This window comes from Podarcis cretensis, assembly GCF_951804945.1.
Source record: "Podarcis cretensis genome assembly, chromosome: 2".
NCBI lineage: Eukaryota > Metazoa > Chordata > Lepidosauria > Squamata > Lacertidae > Podarcis > Podarcis cretensis.
In genome coordinates this window covers 66,702,649-66,718,319 of record NC_137171.1, presented here as the reverse complement: position 1 = coordinate 66,718,319, position 15,671 = coordinate 66,702,649, and the positions used below count along the sequence as shown (strand labels likewise).

At 39.4% G+C, this 15,671-nt stretch overlaps 1 protein-coding gene across 1 annotated transcript in view; it reads right to left on the bottom strand.

The window, feature by feature from the left end:
• SGCD (sarcoglycan delta) overlaps positions 1 to 15,671 on the bottom strand; it is a 404,733-nt gene that overhangs the window by 213,527 nt on the left and 175,535 nt on the right. The gene's annotated exons all lie outside the window — the stretch shown is intronic.

Here is a 15,671-nt window from a genome sequence, read left to right as displayed (position 1 = left end):
AATATACCTAAAATGAACTTGATTATGCACTTCAAAACTTAAGGCAGCAGTTTCCAAACCTTTAAGGACTCATCTCACCCATATATGCCACAAGCACAGACCAGGGTGCACTTCAGTAAGTATGCCAATATAACTGGGAATATGTTAGCAACTGGCACCCAGCTAAACAGGCAAGGCAAATGTCATAACACATGTTTACATATTCACACTTTAATTTGTATCATATCTGCCTGGGCATACCTCTTTATGCCTGATATGTTAAAACTGGCATCTTTGTCTTATGTCTTTGAATCCTAAAACCTTCAGTGGCATAATTTATACCAGTGGAACATCTGACAGCAACAGTGGTAAGGCAAAGAACTGTAATAGTGTGTTTAATGTACAGGCTCTCTTTTCAGTTTTTTAAACTTTCTTTTCTGCGGGAGGTCATGCTAGGATAATTAAAAAAGGAGATACAAAAGCACTATTAATTAAAGCATAGGTAGAAATTAATTATAGAATGAACCCAATGGTTTCCCCTGAAAGCTGATTTTGCAGATAGCATATCAAAAGCAAGTATGCCATGGGGTGATGAACTGATATGAAAAATATATAGAAGAGAGGAAAAAGACTTTCAGTGGATATTTCTTTCAAGGGTTCTATTTCTTAGCTCAACTGGGGTTCCATTTCACGTCACAAAACTGCAATCTAGCAGCACATAGACACCCATATAAAAAGCCAATTAATGTGTTGTCAGGAGAATATGTAGGATACCAAATCACAGTATTATCACATAATGTTGTGTATTTCAGTCACTGGAAGGAACAAATTCCATTTATTTTTGTGGTACAGAAAAGAAAACTTTTGTCATTTCATTGTAAAAAATATTTCAACTGAATAAAGATAGTTAAAGTGGAAAGAAACTGTGAGTGATGGAGAGGAGATGAAAAAAACCCATCACCTGAGACCATCTGGACACACCTCTGCCATCAGCACTATTGTTCTCTAGGCCACTCTGGGAGCCCTGCCATCCCTCTAGTCAAGTGAATGATGGAGAGAAAAGGAGACAGAAAAGGTGAAAGACCAGAAAAGGTAACCACCTGAATTGCTAGTAAGCCCATCCCTTTTGAGACAGATCTATAAATAACCTTGGCAAGTTATCGCCTTATCAAGCAAGGTTGACACTTAAGTGCATTGTCCCTCAAATGTGGGCCTCTGCAGGTACTAAGGAAGATTATATTAGCTTTAAGCAAGGTTGATACACACAACAATGTGTATTTAAAAGATACACAAACCAAGTGGTTTACTGTCTTCAAAAGAATCTCCAAAGTCTGTTTGGAGGCTTTGAGGCCCAAAACCCACTCTTTATTCATAAGAGTCAAATATGTATTTGCTAGCACCCATAGAGAGCCGCATTAGAAAAATACATTTAAATGTCAACTCTGTTTGATGTATCAGGGCAAATAGTTCTCTAGAAATATGGAGTCAGCTATGTTGCTAACAAACTAAGAACTAAGTTAATATTTGTGCAATTTGCAGAGAGTTAATGATTTAGGAACTGAAAGCTGGGCCCAGAAAATGTCCTGCATATTATACCAGATGCTGCAGCACTACTGAACGTAAGCAGGGTGTGGGCTCAGCAACCTGCATGGTAGACAGAAGGATAAGATCAGAATATACATTTTGATGGGGAAACTGACAAAAAATTGCTTTCTGTTTGCCTGTCACCGGCAGAAGACTCTGATGACTCAGAATCCTTTCTGTGAATGAATGCTCCTTTCTTTTATCTATACCAGCTTGGATTCCATGTGTGGATGAAGATGCTGTTTTCAGAATGTTAAAAACAAATCCATAAATAAAATGCATTATGTGATGGCGGGGGGAGGTGTATTTACAAGGGTTATACCTTTGATATCCTTGACATTTTCCACAGGGCTGTCATGGTCTAAGGCACATATCGTACAGATTTTCTGTTTTTTTCTCTTCTTCCCTCACTGCAACTGAGATTTAACCGTTCCTGAATGGTACTCGTATGGGTAATTTTCCCAACATTGTTATTTGGCATTCTTTCAGATAAGGAAGCTATGTTTGCTGGTTCTATGTTTATTTGACTGTTGGCATCCCATGATTTATTATGGGGACAGAGTGACACATCTTCTAGGTGATTAGTTTTTAGGTCCTTAAAAACAAAGAGTTCATGGTGGTTCCTCATGGGAGAAAAAATACTGGGAAATGTGCCTCCAGCAGAGACGATTCTATATAAGCAAAGTTTGTGTGTTGGCAGAATGTCATATTAACATAATTTCATGCATTTAAATTTAATAAGATGTTTGCAGAAAGTGAATAGCAAGGAAACTTTCAAAGGTCAGAATCTATGAGCTCTAACCTATTTGAAAAGATTGGGAAAAGGACAGATGTCTCATGACGGAAAGTGTCAGAAAGGGTTGACAGCACACTTAAACAATGAAATTAATTACTAGTGCTTTCTTGCCATCTTGAATATGATTCTTAACTATTGAAGAATGCTAACTCAGAAAACTTTTTAAAGTGTAACATTTCTTTACACAGAAGTAAGTCTCATTTGGGTCAGTGAGATTCATTCCCAGGTTGTAGGGTAAAGGATTATAGCCTAATGCAGTGGTTCCTAATTAGTGGTTCATGGACCTCAGAGGGTCCATGTAACCCACCCAGAGGGTTCATGGCACATACCTGTCAACTGTCCAGAACATCCTGTTTTGGGGTGCTGTGCGCTCTTGTGTGGATCACGTGTCTTGCATGGGAGAGCAACCCGGAAGACATGCATCCTGGTTTTGTGCTGGGACATGTTGAAGAGTATGGTGGCACAATTCACATAACAAAAACTACCACAGAAATATCAACATTTTCAAAAGTAGGGGGTCCATGACTTGGCTTTTGAAAAACAGAGGGTCCACAGTACTTAGCTAATTGGGAGGCCTAAGATAATAAACTGCATATGATCACACTGTTATTTACTATACAATACTGTACGCAATCTATTGAGGTCAGTTGTGTGTGAGCTAAGCAGCTGACAGGTGGATCTGCAACTGAAGAACAGAAGAGCCAAAGTTGTGACTAATGAAGAGAGAAAAAAATCTACTGGGCTCTTAGGCTCAGGTGTAAGGTAAAGGTAAAGGGACCTCTGACCTTTAGGTCCAGCTGCGGAGGACTCTGGGGTTGCGGCGTTCATCTCACTTTATTGGCCGAGGGAGCCGGCATATAGCTTCCAGGTCATGTGCAAATAAACCACATATCCTAAAGACACCCCAATTCCCGCTGTTCCTCATTCCAATGAATCTTCCACTGCTTGGAAATTGGGGTGGCATGAAACAATATGTACCTTTTGATAATGACACATATTGAATAAATCTGAACCACACTGTATGAAACTTATCAACCTCTGACCCCTTTCTCTTAATAAGTGAGATTTTTCATTTCCTTACATAGCCACATTATTTCTTATTTAGAGTTCAGTTTACATCCTTCACGTGCCATTAAACCATACAGTGGTACCTCGGGTTACATACGCTTCAGGTTACAGACTCTGCTAACCCAGAAATAGTACCTCGGGTTAAGAACTTTGCTTCAGGATGATAACAGAAATCACGCAGCGGCAGTGGGAGGCCCCATTAGCTAAAGTGGTGCTTCAGGTTAAGAACAGTTTCAGGTTAAGAATGGACCTCCAGAACAAATTAAGTACTTAACCCGAGGTACCACTGTACTTCCAGCTGGCCACTTTTTTCACCTTACAAACAGCACCTCCATCACATCTTAAAAATAAATAATCAATTTCACATGTGTAGTCCTTCATATACATTGTTGTTCTGGACCTGGTGTGCTGGGAGAGTTAATTACTATCTTCCATTGTTCAGTTCTTTGCAGTGTTTCTCTAGATGGTATAAGATCACATTCAATTCCTTCCGCTGCTTACAGACTAGAGTACAAGCTGCAGCCATAAATAACTGACAGAATGCATATCCAAACTCCACCATTAAAATTCTGCTCTGGAGTTCTTCCCCAGCACACAGTTAAAAGCAAGATCTTTTCTCAAATTCAGACATTTTACAATATCTGTTCGGCAGCAGTTCATCCCCCCCCCCACTGCATTCCTCCAACAACAGTCCAGGAATAATATTAAATAAAGTCCATTCAGCCTTGGACAAGGGGGGTATACTGAGTGAGGAAATGATGATGATCATATGTTTGGAACAAGAGCGGAAAACCTGATTTTAAGAAATTGTATTAAATTAAATTAAATTGGTTTGATTTGTAATAATTTGGGAAATTAATAAAAAGAATTTGAAAAAAGTGTCACATACCTTGCTGTACTTTTAATTGTGGAAGTCAATCACACCATAAAATATGGTTCCTTATAAAATCATATTTATGCTACCTAGCCATTAAAAGTAAGTGGTTTACTGCAAATCTGCAAAGCTGAACAAACAAATAATGCTATTTGTGAACATTTCAGGCAGGATGGAATTTCTTATTCTCTTATTATGCCACAGAATTTTCTTTCCTATATGTGAAATACTCTGTGTGCTAATACATTATAATAATAACATTCGGCTGCAAAATGTGACACTCCCATTCCTATATGTGGCAGATGCAATTAACATACTTTCTAAGAATATGCCTTTCTCTCATAAATCTACCTGCTGCAAAGATTGTAACAGGATTTTAACTCAGTTTTACTTTCTCTTTCTGTTGAAAAAATGTATCAAAGGATAACTCCCAAGCGTCCTCAAATCCTCTGAGAATCTCTCTAGTCTTCAAGGTATCACTTAACTAGGGTCCCTCAATGCGTTAACCACAATTTTCTTGATTTAGTTTTTCTGAGACACAAATCATTCGCCCGGGGGGGGGGGGAGACACACACAACCCCACCCTGCTGCCTTCCAGCTCACAACATAAATTAGCTCACCAACTGCTTTTGAAAGCAGAGGGGGGAAATCATTCTAACTTCATCATTCTGATTATAGAGGAGGGAATAAAATCTCCTATGACCACAGATGATTCAAGGCTTCAGGGATTTCTTTTTACAGCCATGTAAGAGAAAATACATACACGCAACACCGGCAAGTCAGGAATAAAATGTAAAGCTGACTCACAATAACTGCCTCAAATTATTAATTCCTTAACCCCTTTTTGGTATAATATCTTTGGCAGACTCAGCCTTTCCAGGTTTAACTTGGAATGTGTACCAAACATTCTGTAAAGCCCCAGTATTTGTTTTAAGAACAGTACTGCAATGGGTGGAAACACACATTTATCACCACACAACAAATGCTTGGTGCAAAATGCCTTCAGCCTCCTTCTTTAGGCAACAGTCATAACGGAACAAGGAACCAGTGCTTTGACTGAGGGTACTGCCTTGAGACTTGCATCATCTGACATCTGGTGCCACATGTCAACCATATGTCAGGAGTGCTCTGATGGTGTTTCCTGCTTGGCAGGGGGTTGGACTCGATGGCCCTTGTGGTCTCTTCCAACTCTATGATTCTATGATTCTATGTGCAGCAAACTATGGACACATGTAGAACATTGATACCATAGCGAACAGAGTCCGTCGTCATGTGGTACAAATAAGTTACTGGTACTATATATGATGGCGGGTGGCGCTGTGGCCAATCAGAAGGTCGGTGGTTCAAATCCCCATGACGGGGTGAGCTCCCGTTGCTTGGTCCCAGCTCCTGCCAACCTAGCAGTTTGAAAGAACAGCAAAAAGTGCAAGTAGATAAATAGGTACCGCTCTGGCGGAAAGGTAAACGGCATTTCCATGCACTGCTCTGGTTTCGCCAGAAGTGGCTTAGTCATGCTGGCCACATGACCCGGAAAAACTGTCTGCGGACAAACACCGGCTTCCTCGGCCAGTAAAGCGAGATGAGTGCTGCAACCCCAGAGTCGTTCACGACTGGACTTAACTGTCACGGGTCCTTTACCTTCTTTTTAAGCTATTGATAGCTACTCTGTTTTTCATGAATTTGTCTAATCCTCTTTTAAAGCGATCTAGGTTAGTGGTTGTCACTAACATAGTTGAACTATGTGCTTTTATCTATCCTGAATCTTCCATATCCTAGCAAAGGTTTAGGTATGTGATCATTCGCGAGTCATTTGCGACTGGACTTAAGTGTCAGGCGTCCTTTACCTTTATATGATAACACAACCATGGAAAATCCATTATACGTGGGTCATTTCCAGTTGAGTGGGTGTAAATACTGTGCAGTCCAGCCCTAAGGAGTTGTAGAATAATATAAAACAATGAAGATCTATTTTTGTGCCCTAAACAATAGTGGCTAGCTTTAGTTTAGCAAAAAGGAATTATTGCCGTGTCCTTGTGATTATTATGGAACCAAGATGCTTTGTCCATGCTGCTCTAAACATTTAAAAAAATATTTAGAGCAAATAGACTAGACTTCTAGAGAACAGATGGTTCAGCTGACACACTGTTGATAGGCCTGACATTGTTTTCTCTGTGTTAGTGGCTGGCTAAAAGACAGGTGACTGAAAAATAATAGGAGATAAATGAACCACAACACAGCAAATTTGATCCTATGCTTGTCTCCCATGCCACAAAACTGTAGCAGGAATGTATATGCTCACAGTTTTCCAAGACATTAGCACATCTTATCAAACAAAATGTTTGGTTTTTAAATTAGGAAATATTTAACACTGTGTTACATATTTATGAGTCTTTTTAAATGCACAAGGAAGGGCACAGGGCTGCTTGAAAGAAAATACATCTAACATGGCAGCCTGTAAGAAGGACAAGAGAGAACAACTCTGTGATCCGAAGACTGAAAACAACTTTTGCTACAAAGATGTGTATGGATTTATTTTTGTTGAGTTCCATGAACTGAGGCCTCTACAAGAAAACTGAATCCAGTTTTCTGATAGTCATCTCTAGGCACAAACGGGAATTTCTTCCCAATGCAAGAAGCTTCAGAGGAAGGTTTTCTTCTGGACTACAGCAAGGGAGGAATGGGTTAAATCAGGCATAGGCAAACTTGGCCCTCCAGATGTTTTGGGACTACAAGTCCCATCATCCCTAGCTAACAGGACCAGTGGTCAGGGATGATGGGAATTGTAGTCTCAAAAACATCTGGAGGGCCAAGTTTGCCTATGCCTGGGTTTAATTCTCTCTCCCTGCCACCTTCAACCCATCCATCCCAGGAGAGATTATTTGTATCCCACTCCCCCAAGCATATATTGTATTTAATGGCATCTTTAACTTGGCCTTCAGAAAATCTCTTTCCATGTTGAATCCTCAGCTGCAGTACTCTTGTGTGTTAAAGAATCTGGAGCACATTCTCCGTTTGTGCCCAGTGCTTTCCCTGTGGCTGTTCACTGCAAAGAAGGATTAACGCTGATGGGCAGCTTGTGTTGGCATTTCAGATTTTCTCACTGCAGAACGTCTGAATGTAACATTTCTCCCTCGGAACGTATTTTTAAAACTGCTGCCTTTGTTGAAGATCACACCTAAGACCTCAACAAGGTGCAGAACATGTTCTGTTTTTCAAAATGAGATGTGGGCTTCAGAATCATTTAGGCACTTATCTCGAGACTGAGTGTACTTCAGTTCCCACATCTGCAAAACAGGAATTATCGTGCAGAAGTGTTCTGAGGCTTAAGTATTTAATGGATTAATTAGTGTTAAAGTGATTTTTTTCTATGCACCTTTGAAGTGCTGTGGGTTATCCTTAGTTGTTTGAGCACTACTACTAACAAGGTATTTCATTATTATCATCATCATCTTCATCATCCTGGAACCAAGCTTTGGTGGCAATTACTGTTTGCACTGTCATCCTCAACACCATCTGTAAAATGGATGAATGTGGGGAGGGAATTCATCTCACAAAGCAATTGAGTTATGGATCAGAATACTGAACAGCAAAACAGGTATCATACATTATCTCTCAAAAATGCCGTGAAGCTTATCCATTGATTAATTAGCGTGCAGGTATTTTTCACTCTCTAACTTTAAAGGGCTGTTAAGAACAGTGGTAGATTATGCTGTGCAGTTATGCAAGCTCTTCTGCCAGCAGAAACCAATGTTTTTTTTTATCCTGAAAGCAGACTCTAAACATAATACAAGCTGTAAATTTTTTATTTAATTATTATTATTATTATTATTATTATTATTATTATCATTATTATTATTATTATTATTATTATTATTATTATTATCTTCATCATATCCATTCCCAAAAATATTTATGAAGAGCTATAAATGCTTTAAACACACACACACAAACAAACACACACACACCATGTCATACAGAGTGCTAGAACTGAATGGCAAGTCTCTTGCATTTTTTAATTACGAATACTGTTGAGATGACACTTAGCAATATTCTTTAGTTGAAATAGTCAGTGCGGGAAGATTAATTATATGTTTCTGGTTGAGAGTGATAGCTATTAAGTTATATGAAACATCTTCATGGACTCTGTGTGTGTGTGTATGCTTGTAAAGCATAAAGAAGTTTTATGCAGAGCTTGGAAATAGATGTTTGCTAAAACTCTATGCAGTTTCGCTGCACTTGAACTGCATTGTTTTTAAAAGAATACTAAAGTGGTGTTATGAATATGCAATATTTCTGAAAGCTACTGGCATAGGGAATTGAAAACAAATTTGTTGAATCCCATTAGCTAACCAGACAGGTATTAAAGAATTTGTAGTCAATAGTAACTTTGCTGCTGCTTTTAATGGAGCCAGTCTTTCATTCCAACATGATATTATCACAATTAAATTTTCAGTAAATTGCAGATTGGTTCACATTTATACATGGGCCATTAATCCATGATCCTATATTGTGTGAAGAAACCTCCATCTTTCTCCATTTAGACACAGAATTCACTCAATCTCATATATGGGAGAGAATTGCCATGTCTCTTATTAAACCACCTACACTCAACATCACCACCTTTTCATGAAAAGGTATATATGTCCCTGAAACACAGAGAATCGATTCACTCATTACGCTCTAGTTACCGGTACTTTTGCAAGTCTGATTCTCATTAGACTTAATGAACTTTTTTTGCAGACTCCAACACAAATCAGGAAATAATAAACTCCTAAAGATTGTAATCCTCAACACTTATGCTCCTGAAAACAGTTTTTTTATCTAGCCAATTCTTCACTTTGAAAAGTGAATAAGCCAGTTCTCATCTCTCCCAGATTTACAGGGCTCATAATTTTTTAGCAACAGTGAACCCTCCGCAAAGACTCCTGTTTTTCCTCAGATACTTAAATCTTCTGTTCTTTTGATTCTACTATAACACCAGGAGAAACATGTGCTTACACCAGGCAGCTGCAGCTGGCTAGAAACCCCTTCAGAAATAAGCTGTGGAAAAATTATATAAACATCATCAAATATTTATCTCTTAGGAAAATATCAAGTGGAGTTTTATTGCATGACATGCACTGTATATATATTCCATGAAAATCATGATTAGCATTTCTTTTGCAAAAATTCAACCTGCAGCTATTCTTATAGCACCGGTGAAAATTAGTTACTACATTCTGGTAATTTATTTATTTTTGGGTTTTTGTTTTTTTGTTTTCTGCCAGTGATATACAATAAACTAATCTGATAACGGCAGGCAGATGTTTCACTCAACTGGAGGGAGAACTGTCCATTAGAGCTCTGGTGTCAACATAGTGTACTTCCCTTTCTGACTCTACATAGCCCAGATGGGGGGAAAAAACCCAGGGAATTGAGAATGGACTACTTATAAACCCTCAGTAGCAGCTTGCTGCTTGTACTTCCTCATGCAGAATATAGTTAAACTATGGAACTCACTCCCACAGGATGAGCCAGTAATAGACACCAACATGGATGGTTTTAAAAGAAAATTAAACAAATTAATGGAGGACAAGCAGCTATCAATGGCAGCTGCAATGGCTATGTTCTGCCTCCACTGTCTAAGACAGTATTTCTTTGAATGCCAGTTAATGGGACTTGCAGGTGGGCAGAATGCTGTTGTGCTTGTGTCCTTCTGGCAGGCTGCTTTCAGAAAGGACTAGATGGGCCACTGCCCATCTTACATTCTCTTCTTACATTCATATATTCCTTCAAGCTCTTCTTACATTCATATATTTCTTCAAGTTGCTTGGGGAAAGTGCTTGAGAGCTGTATATGTGGACTCTGGAATGTACAGCATCTTCTGGGGATCTGCTAACATAGACATAAGCCTTTGGCAAGAACAGCATGGCAAAGGCATGGCAAAAAATCCCAAGAAGGCCCATGCTGGCTTTTAGCTCTCCAGATACTTGTCTTCCACCTATACTATGAAAACATATCCCAGTATTTTCAGAGATGCTTTCTGTGTTGCGCTGAAATGTATTGATGCAGATCAGAAGAGCTACTTTCTCTATTGTGGATGATATTCTATTCTCTGGACAGCAACCTACAAATCAGAATTGTATTTTGCTGCACCAACAGAAGGAAAGACAACTTCTTAAAAGCACATAATTTGGGAGTAAAAGTTTCACAGATATAAAGCATGTAAGCTCAAACATAAGTGAGTCATTACACACAAAATCCTAAAGAAAAATATAATACATTGAATCCAAGAAATTAATAAGCATGACTAGATGTGGTCCATTCATTTCACCGGGTCTACTATGAGTAGCTCTTAGCTGGATACAATCCAATGACATTAACACCTGTTCTAATTCCTATTTCTTGAAAATATTTCCCTTATGAATGAAACTCTATTTACTAATGCAGGTGTGTCTCCAAGACAAGAGACACAGCCTCCCATGCAGGCCAACCTGGGCATTAGGACTGGATGCCTCATTAGCCAATCCACCACCCTTGGGGCTTCATGGCATACTAGCATGCAGAAAGGCTCCCCAGCTCTCAAACTCCTTTACATGTGCAGTGGGTGCCAGTTCTGTGATGTTTACAAGCATAGTTTTACCCAAGCTTTGGGGAATTCTGATTGGCTGTCTACCACTCTGTCTGGTAATTTTATATGGATTTATTTGATTGATTTGATGCTATTATTATTATTATTATTATTATTATTATTATTAATTAAAGTACTGTTCTTTCCTATTCTGCAACCTGCCCTTGGACCATTTGTGGTCTAAACCACTGAGCCTCTTGGGCTTGCCGATCAGAAGGTTGGCGGTTTGAATCCACGCAACGGGTTGAGCTCCCGTTGCTCGGTCCCTGCTCCTGCCAACCTAGCGGTTTGAAAGCACATCAAAGTGCAAGTAGATAAATAGGTACTGCTCCAGTGGGAAGGTAAACAGTGTTTCCATGCGCTGCTCTGGTTTCAGTGTTCTGCTATGCCAGAAGCAGCTTAGTCATGCTGACCACATGACCTGGAAAAACTGTCTGCAGACAAACGCCGGTTCCCTCAGCCAGTAAAGTGAGATGAGCTTTACTTCTGCAATTGGACTTAACTCTTCTGCAATTGGACTTAACTGTCAGGGGTCCTTTACCTTTTTTATGTGTAATAAATGTAATTATTATAAATAATATATAAAATTGCTTGGGGGTATGGATAAGGCATAGAAGCAGCACACCTTTTTTTAAAAAAGCAGCAACTAAAGAACATGACAAAACACCAGTGTGAAAAGAAGTAGAATGGCCTTTAACTCTCTACGGCCTTTTAAAAGAGGGTGCGATTTTAAAAAATGTATTTCTAATTCCTCTTGGTTTTAATGGATCCTGTGTGGGGTTCATTGTCTGCTTGTTTGGTTGTAAGCTGCTTTGGGTTGCCCTGGGCAAGATAAAGCGATTAACAAATTTAATAAATGAGAATGATGATGAGAATGATGATGATGATCATCTGCAGTATGGCCTAGCTGAGAAACTAAGATTAGAAACAGTCTGAAATCTGAGTTTTAATGCAAGCACCTTACAGAAATCCATCTCAAAACTCTGAGCAGTATAATGCATTTCTTCAAAAGGGGAGCAAGGGTGCAATACAAAATCACTATGTTCTCCTTATGCTGTTTCATTATAGTGTTGTTTTTTAAAAAAGAGACTGTCAGAATCATGACTTTTAATTACTTCATTTTATTGCTATTTATTGTGAAGGCATAAGCTGTTTCAGAGATGTGCAAATGTCTGCCTTCATCCTGACAGAACCTGAAATATGCCTTGTCACCTTCTCTAGCCTCTGGGCATTCTTGCAGATCTTCCTGTTGTTTTGCTACAATTTGCTAGTGCTGTGCTATGAAGGCAACAGTGACAAAGATACAGAAAGAGGTGGAGGAGCAATCATTTAATGTTTTCTGGTGTTTCTTTTGTTTGTAAATGTATCAATAGGTTTCTTCCCTTCTCACATTGTTACCTAAGGCTGTATTACCCAGGGTTGGGAACATGAGACTCTTAAGTCCTATGACTGCCAGCCTGCATTGCCAATGGTTAAGGATGATGGGAGGTGGAGTCTAATAATGTCTGGAGGGCCACTGGTTCCCTACTACTGCTACATACCTATGGTTAGATTTGAAATGGGGTAGTTTAAAGCTCTGCCCTACTGACTGATTACCTTGAATACATCTATTACCATAGTTATGCCTTACACAATTATGTGTGGGTGTCAGTAATCTGACACAATTCTTCTTTAAGTGCTACATTTTCTGAAAGGACAATGCACCTGAAGACCAAGGGTCTGAAATGAGTGCTTGGAAGGTTGCGTGTCAGAGCCAAACTAGATGTGCACTTACATATGTCAGTAACATAGCACAAAATGGAACCAATTCTCACTGTGAAGGCAATGCATATCTGGGAAGGGAAAACTTTCCCACATGATGCTAGTGAGGACTCCACTCTCCCCAGCACCAAAGTCTCTTAGCTGTGCATAGGGGAGGGGTGATGGTAATGTCTAACAACATGCTAAGAGTTTCAAGCTGGAATGAACTGGAATAAACTGGAATTGGGGCTGCAGCCTTCAGAGAGCTGTACCCCCCAAAGAGTTGCTCTATGGATATTTTAAAAAATATAGACAGCCTAAGTTTTCCAGTTAGGGCTTCTCTTCCACAAAGTAAGGAAGGATAAGAATTCCCTGAGTTGCCTTAATGCAATATGAGAATTCAGGGACAACCATCATTCTCCTCTCCCTAATTTCCAGAGGGGTAGTTTTGCTAGTCTCTTGAAGCAAAACCAACAAAGAATCTTGTAAAAACTTTTGATTGTTAAGGTGCCACAGAACCCTTTGTTCTTTTTTTCTGCTTTATTCAAGATGTCACTGGCTGTTCAGTCCTTAACTTCAAACATCCCAAATGCAAAGCAATGGCTCGCATGTCAAATCCACTAAGGACAACCATTTGACCTTGGCACAGTGCATGTTGTCAGAAACATAACTGTCCAAATAAATGATTATTTATTTAGACAATGATGTTCCTGAGAACATGTACTGTGCCAAGGTCAATTGGCTGTCATTAGTGGGCTTGACATGTGAGCCAATGTTTTATGCTTTGAATGCTTGAAGTTAAGGACAGAAGAAAGGAGTAACACCCGTACTGGAGGCAAAGGAATTTGAGCCATGAGATTTCACCAGTGGTAAGGAAATAGGGGTGACAATATGTCCCACAACCATGAATATAAACCTGAGGGGCTCGCCCAAACTTCTGCTTGCCTCACCACTTTCCCCTGGCTAGAGCCGCTCTTTACCACTGAATCAGAGCAAATGTCAATCGGGTTTTCTGTGGGTTTGCTCCAGCTGAGTGGTAAAGAGTGGGATTAACCAGGGAAAGCTGTGGGGGCAAACAGAAAACCAATTGGACTTGACCCTGGAAAACATATCGAGCCTATGATTTCTAGGCCCAGGGCGAAGCAGAAGTGTGAACAAGCCCTTAGATAGCTTTTATAAATTCATGTTTTGGTGGGATTTGCCTCAATGGGAGAATGCACAAGAGTAATACATCTCTAATTGTTCTAATTGATGGCATGGTCAAGGCCCCATCTAAGGCTGCAGCAATGATAGATTTGTTTGGATGCCTTTGAAGCATAAAGTGGTGGTGTGACTATTGTGTTTTCATTGAGCCTGTGGCTTTGGTGTTGCATTTGCTTCTTTCATCCAGAGCTGGTGCTTTACCATTTTTAGCACCTTAGTCTTCCCAACTTTATCTGTAACCTTACAGCACTTTTGTCTCATCAGTGACAGACTAATAGGACTTCCCTGTTTTGCAAGGTCATCTTAGGCTTGCCACAGTTTGGTTGCTGAATAGGGCTTCTCTTTCATTAAAGGGCACGTCAGAATATTAGGCATATCCAACATTGCTAAAAGGGAGGTGAAGAACCAGGCTGGCTTCATCTAGGATGGTTTATGAGGCAGATGCTTTCTCACTGTTCTCCAACAAACACATCCAAAATACGTCATTTACCACAAACCTAGAGGCAGCTGCTATTAGATGCCCATTCTTGGTACAGAAACTGTTGATGCACAATGAAGTATTGAGGCAACTGCCGTGTTATAGAACTATGCATATTCCTTTGTTCAGCTGGCTGCTTAAAATGTTGCTCAGGGCTTGTTTTATACTGCACAGCAGGGCTCCCAAAAGAAAGCATCAGCTCCTTCAGTTGTGCTTCTGCAAAGCACGAAAGCAATTATAACACAGTTTTAACATGCAATTAACCCTTACTCTCTGTGAGGCATCTGCCAAGCTTTTCAGGTAACTATAACTGCTCTTTTTAACACACTTTAGGGAGTTAAACTATAAATGTTTGTTTCTCTATGATGACAATACCCTGAATTAATTAGAATATTTCCTTTCTACCTTCTGCTGCTTCAGTCCAAACCACACTGACAGTATTAACATTTTCCAAGTGAAAGTAGCCCGGCAAATAACAAATTGCATCCTTTTCAGGTAATACAAGTCAAATTCTGTATAGTTCTTTGCTTAATGGGTTTATTCCTGAGAACAGAACCGTAAGTATTTGTTCCCATTTATCTAAAATAAATAAATAAGGCAAAAACACTTTTATAAGGTCACTGTGCTATTTGAAAAACAGCTAATTCAATCACACTGCCTGAGGTACAGCATTACCTCAGAATACATGTGGAGGATTAATTATTTGAAAGTGCCTTTTCCCCATCACAATAAAATAAATCTATGTACATGTGAAAAGCTAACATGAGAGCACAAAGGTGACTTTGGAAGCATATTTGAATTAGAATGTGAGTTAGATGATGATGTATTGAAATAGTAGATAGTGAAGGATACTGCCCAGGCTTTGAGTTGGAACCGCTTATTAATTTGCAACCACATGCTTACCAGTTGGCCAATGATTTGTATTGGTACAAGAGGTTTTTTAAAAACTTTTTATACCTGACTGGGAGTTTAGGGTTAACAGTGGAGTAACCAAGTTTGCTGATGATACCAAACTATCTAAGGGTGCAAGGAGCTCCAAAAAGATCTCTCCAAACATTTCCTATTTGAACTATGGAACTCACTACAATAAGATGCATGGAATACTGTCAATTTGGATGACATTAAAAGCTGATTAAACAAAATCATGTAGGAAAAGGCTATGAATGGCTGCTAATCATGATGCATACATTATTATTTGTGATCATTATTTATATCTGACCTCTCAGGATGCAACTCCTTCCAAGGTGGAGACAAGTAATATGAACACACTACACACACACACACACACAGTGTAATAATAAGTAATCAGGATCCTGGAGGTAAAGATGAGCCAGCACTT